Below are 6,138 nucleotides of genomic sequence, written 5' to 3'. Positions count from 1 at the left end.
TTATTGGCACAGCAATGTGCTCTCCAACCAGGATGCGCTACTGAACTTTGATGTCCAGAGTTCTCACTGAGGTCATCACAGAGAGATATGATTGAAATCACTGGCCATTGACTGAATTCAATCTCCAGTCCTCCTCCTCTCCCCAGAGGTCAGCTGGCTCAAAGCCCCAAACCTCTAATCACATGGTTGATCCTTCTGGTGACAAACCCCATCCTAAGTCAACTCATCTCCTTAGCATAAACTCAAATGATTGAAGGAGCTCATGAATAGCAAAGACAATCCTAATGCTCACAAAATTCCATGGATTTAGAGTATACCTCCCAGGAACCAAATTCTTTATAATACAGCAATATTTATAGCAGCTTTATTCATAATTCCAAAAATCTTAAAATAACCAAATGTCCTTTAACTGGTGAGTGGATAAAATAATTGTAGTATGTCCATATTATGGAACAGTATTAACAAGAAAAAGGATGAGTTATTGATACATGTTAACAACATATATGAATTTCAAAAGCAATATGACAGTTTTCTACATAGGCATTGTAAATGCAGTAACTATCTACATAGCATTATCTTATGATCTGTAGCATCAGAGGAACATATTCTTTTTCTATAATAATTACATTTAGTTCAGGGTTTTGCAACCTCAGTGCTATTGACAATTTGGACCAGATAATTCTTTGTTGTGGGGTGCTATATATAGGATATTTAGCAGCATCCCTGGCCCTACTCATTAAGATGCTAACAGTAATTTCTATAGCCCTGAAAGTCAAAAATGTCCAGATATTCCCAAATGTTCCATGAGGGGTAACTCACCCCCAGTTTAAAACTGCTAATTCAGTCAAACACAGTTTTTACAGTTTTCATAATATTAAATATTTTGTGGAGACAAACATAACTTACATCAATGTAGGAAACTGATAGCATTCAAATTATGCTTTCCATCGGAAAACTCATCCAAATTTTGTATAAGTTAGAAACTTTAGAATAATGTTACTTTTCACACCAGAGCAAAAACATATAGTCATTTTAAACCAAAATTATTAAAGCTGTCTAATTTGTCCAAGTATTCCCTTTGTTTAGTAATATTATCTCATATTTTTCTATATTTACATACCTAATTATTAAAACAAGGACTAGCATTTTTATTTCTTGTTATACACATACAACATATGTATACTTTTGTTCCTTATGTTGTATCCTAGGCAATCAAGGCCATTAATTTAAAGAATGGCTAACTTTTTTCACTCACCTCCTTCAACAAGTATTTGAGTTTCATCAAAGAGCCAGCAAAATTGCCCACTGGACTTTTTTGCTTTCTCTCTGAAAATTATTTTGTTCTTTCATTTTCAATTTATTTAAGTCTGAATTAGTCTATTTATGCAATCAAAGTAAGAGCTCCATTAAGTTTAAGAGACTTTATAATTAACTTATTATCTATGGAGATAGGCAAAGGCATGTAAGTCTATCAACAAATATATTTAGAAAATACTTCATACTCATGTGATAAAAGAATTTCATCCAATTCTTGAGCAAGCTGAGGGAACTCTGGAGGAGTTGAGTGATGGATTTCTTGTTATTTCAGTATATATGCGTGTGTATTTTGTTTTGTTTGTTCTTAACACAAAGCTCTTTTTCTTATTTTTACCTGGCTCATCATGGAGTTTTGTTTTTAAAGAAATGAGAAAGAAAAATCAGGCTACTCAGCACCCTTCAGGTTGCACAGAAAGTCATGAAGCTCATAACAAACCAGAAGTAATCTTTTCCATTCAACCTGCAGTCCCATTCCACCATACATACAGACCCATTTATAAAACTGTTATAAAAACCAAGAAAAATGCTTAATTTCAACCACTCTTACTCTAAAACCACATAAAACTAATTTCAATTTTTCTTTAATTTTTGTATGAACTCTCTATTTGATGGTTAGTCTGTATATCTGAATTAGATATCCTCAGTAGTGCATATAAAGGATCAATTTTTATACTCACTCAATTCCCAGAACTTGAGACAATAAAGGGGATAAATGCCATCGGCGTATACAGTATTACAATGATATACAGACCATTTCTAAAAGGCTAATTACTTCTCTTTTACAAAGACAGAAAAGTTTCTCCCCCCCACTTATACACACACACACACACACAAGTAGCAGGCTTACTTTTACAACTTTATCCATGAATCAAAGTAAAGAAAAAAACTCACCAATTTGTTGTAGCAGCTTTGGAAGGAGGGAGGTCAGAAACACAAAGGATTGCAAGGAGCCACCATCTTTCAAGCAGGCACAAAAACGTTTTTTCTTTAATGTCTTTTTTAGCTTTTTGTGCTGTGCAAATAAGACAAACAACATGAAGGATTCTACCTCTGGTAGAAGAAACACCATTACTGGTGTAGGCTGCAACGTGAACTTCTTAATCCCAAGCCAAGACCTGCTATTGGCCAGACTAAACCTATGTCTGAAATGCCAGTAAGTTTTCTTAAGAATCCTCAAGATGTGCAAACAAAAAAAGCAAATGGCTGCTTGAGAGAGAATCAGAAGGTCAGGCCACAAAAAAAATCAGCTTCCCAACATTGCTTCCACCAATAGAGAAATAAAAAATCTGTGCACTAATCAAAATCAGAACCAAATTGACGTAGACTCAGAAAAAGAACCAGAGGGAAGAAAAGTAGGAAAACAGTCAGCAAGGGTGAAAGCTCTAATTGTCGAATGAGGTTCACCCTTGGAGGCAAACTCAGTTCACCTGGGCATCCCAGGGGAACTTTCACTTGTCAAAGGAAAACACAGACACAAGAGCACTTTAGGAAAGGCTCTTACTTATAAAGAAGACTGTAAAAGAATTTTCAGGCTCTAGAAAGACTGGCTGACAAAATAAAAAGGACAACAGTTGAAAGTAAAATATCCCACAAGTATCAATGTTACTGAGTTAATAGCCTGGTCATGGGAGTAAAACAGCAATTTTCTCATGTAATCATTAGTCTCACATCTTTAAACATCAAGAAAATCCCTGCTTTTCTTGTTTATCTCAGTTGCAAAGTCCCTCTCTTCCCTTCCCCTTCTTCCCAACTATGGGATGCCTACTTAAATCAAGACAAGTTAAAATATTTGGTTTTGCTGCCTCTAGCCTTCTCCTCCTCTTAAAGTAGGGCTAGGCATCCCGTTTACATTCTCCCTGTGACCACCTAGAGGGGTGGGATAGGGAGGGTGGGAGGGAGATGCAGGAGATATGGGAACATATGTATAACTGATTCACTTTGTTATAAAGCAGAAACTAACACACCATTGTAAAGAATTACACTCCAATAAAGATCTTAAAAAAAAACCCACAAAGAATTCTGTAACAGAAAAAAAAAAAAGACTAGCCACAGATTTGTCAGGTGTTAGCTTGTAGAGAAAAAACAATACCCAGAACTGAAATCTTCAGTTCCTACTTTATTTTGTAAGTGAGAGCACAGATCAGTGGTTTTCAGTTGGCAGCAATTTTGCCCCCAGACATCATTTGGCAAAGTCTGGAGACATTTCTGGTTGTCACAGCTGGGGGTGGGGGAAGTGCTACTGGCATTATGTAGTAGGTAGAGCCCAAGAATGCTACTGAACATCTTTAATGCACAGTACAGCTCCCACAACGAAGAATTATATGCAGCCCAAAATATCAATAACGCCACTGTTGAGAAACCGTGGCACAGACTCGAGTAAGATCACCTGTGTTGACATTTCAGCCTGATCACTTACCAGCTCTAAAACTTTGGTATGCTTGAGTTTTCCCATCTATAAACTGAAGAAGGTAATAGTACCTACACCTCAAAAGTTGTGATTAGTTAAGTGCTGTATAACTGTTGCTATGGGAATCATTATTGGAAATACACAAATATGTTCCTCCAGCTTCTTGTATTGCAACATACATTCATAACATTATCACTGTCTTTTCCCTTTTCATCTGCATCTGAATTCTGTCATGTTTCCACTTCCAGGTGTGGCGGCTTCTACACAAGGATAAATCTTAAAGATCTCATCGCTTTCTGTTAGCCATTTCTTTGAATCAAGGTGTTTAGTTGTGTAGAAAAGAGTTAAGATAGCAGGTATGACTGCTGTCCTTTGAAAGGCCTGCTTATAAGGTTGGCCTTTGTTCTCAGCTATCTGAGAACTTAGATTTCGGGAGTACTCCTACCATTCCCAAAACTGATAGAAGTGGCTCAGTATGCGTAAACCGTTTGTACAAAATATATGGTTTATGTGGAACACGTGCTTTCCTTCCAGGAGTCCAGAATTTTGGTGTCAAGCAGAGGGTGCCTACATGACCTGCCCCCTTTAAAAACTGTAGGCAGGGCTTCCCTGGTGGTGCAGTGGTTGGGAGTCCACCTGCCAATTCAGGGGACACGGGTTCGTGCCCCGGTCCGGGAAGATCCCACCGGAGCGGCTGGGCCCGTGAGCCATGGTCGCTGAGCCTGCGCGTCCGGAGCCTGTGCTCCGCAACGGGAGAGGCCGCGACAGTGAGCGGCCCGTGTACCGCAAAAAAAAGCAAAAACAAAAAAAACTGTAGGCAGTCTTGCATTAGCTTCCTTGATTGGCCATGTTTCACATGTGCTGTCACAACTCATTGCTGGGGGGAATTAAGTGTATCCTACAAGACTGCATTGGGAGAGGAACTTCGGAAGCTCGTGCCTGGTTTCCCTCAAACTTCACCCCATGCACCCTTTCCCTTTCATCTTGTTCTATATCCTTTTGCTGTAAGAAATCTTTGCTGTATGACTAAAGGTCGAATCCTGAGAAGCCTCCTGGTTAATCACCAGGGGGGTGGTCTTGCCGTTTTCCAACAAACATTTAGACCTATTGGTTTATTCCACTCAATTATATGTAAAAGTTCATGTTTGCCGACTTAAAATGTCACATTTCATACAATTCTCATACACTGTGCATTGGGAAACAGACATTAAGTATAATTTCCATTCTATTAATTGTTTTTCTTGTGAAGTACTAGGTTCTTAGCTGCTGCCATTGTTCCTATATCAAACATAGCATCCCCCTATTATATTATGGATTAATGTCTGGCACATATTTTAAAATGTGACCTATATTACATTTCTCTCTCCTCTTTGCATTTCCTAGTTACTACTCTTTTGATCACATCAGCAAGATAAGGATCTTAAAGAAGTAGCAAGTATTTTTCCTACTTCTCAGGAGACATACTCTATTATCCCTCACTGAGTTCATTATTCTGGTATCCAGGGCCAAATTCAACTCCAGTATCTCCGGTTAATTTTTCAAACTGCCCTTTTTCTTTCAAACACTGAACTTTGTATATGAATGACAAGCTAAAAAAAAAAAGGAAAAAAAAAACCCCAAAACACCATCTCCCAAATTCATGGGTTTTTCTATATAGAGTTTAACTAAAGATGCCTCACCTTTTTTTCTCCCCTACTAAGATTTTTTTTTTTTAAACCACGTTCCTTGGGAACACTATCCTCAAGCTATTAATAGGTATTTATGACAAAAGATTCTGTAGTTAACTAAGTTTGGGAAGTCAGGAAAATAAAGTTAAACAGAGTTATTCATTATATAACTTTTCAGAACCTTTGATACAATCATTTGAATTGTGAAGGAACATTTTAGGGTTTTGAATAGTATGTAGATTTACATAAGTTACATAAAAGTATAAAATTATTCCTTCAGGGACATCTTAAGGGGACCACTATTTTACAGTATGCATTTTGAGAAACACTATGCCTGCCCCTGGTAGGGTAGGAGTAATCACACTGATGTCTGAGAAGTCTGTGGATATAGATCCAAGAAGCCTGCAAAGACTATCACCAACTAGGCAGAGCTACATTTCTGAGTATGGAATCTATTGCCTTTAGAAGTGAAACCTCTAAAATAGCAGCCAGGCTATGAATTTAAAATGAGATCAAACAAAAATTGTTAATGGATTACTTATAGATCTTCCTCTCTATGAGAAAATTATAATTTTGCATGTAGGGAAGTATGAAGTTTCTTTAACACGTGGTAGTAAATTAGCTGCCCCATAAAAGGAAAAATTAAATTCAGTTAGCTCTAAGTCAGTAATCATTCAATAGTTCATCTATCAACCTGGAACTTGAATTGCTTGATTTCTAAAATGAAAAGAAAGGAAAATACACACA

This window comes from Mesoplodon densirostris, chromosome 9, assembly GCF_025265405.1.
Source record: "Mesoplodon densirostris isolate mMesDen1 chromosome 9, mMesDen1 primary haplotype, whole genome shotgun sequence".
Lineage (NCBI taxonomy): Eukaryota > Metazoa > Chordata > Mammalia > Artiodactyla > Ziphiidae > Mesoplodon > Mesoplodon densirostris.
This window is presented reverse-complemented; position numbering follows the sequence as displayed.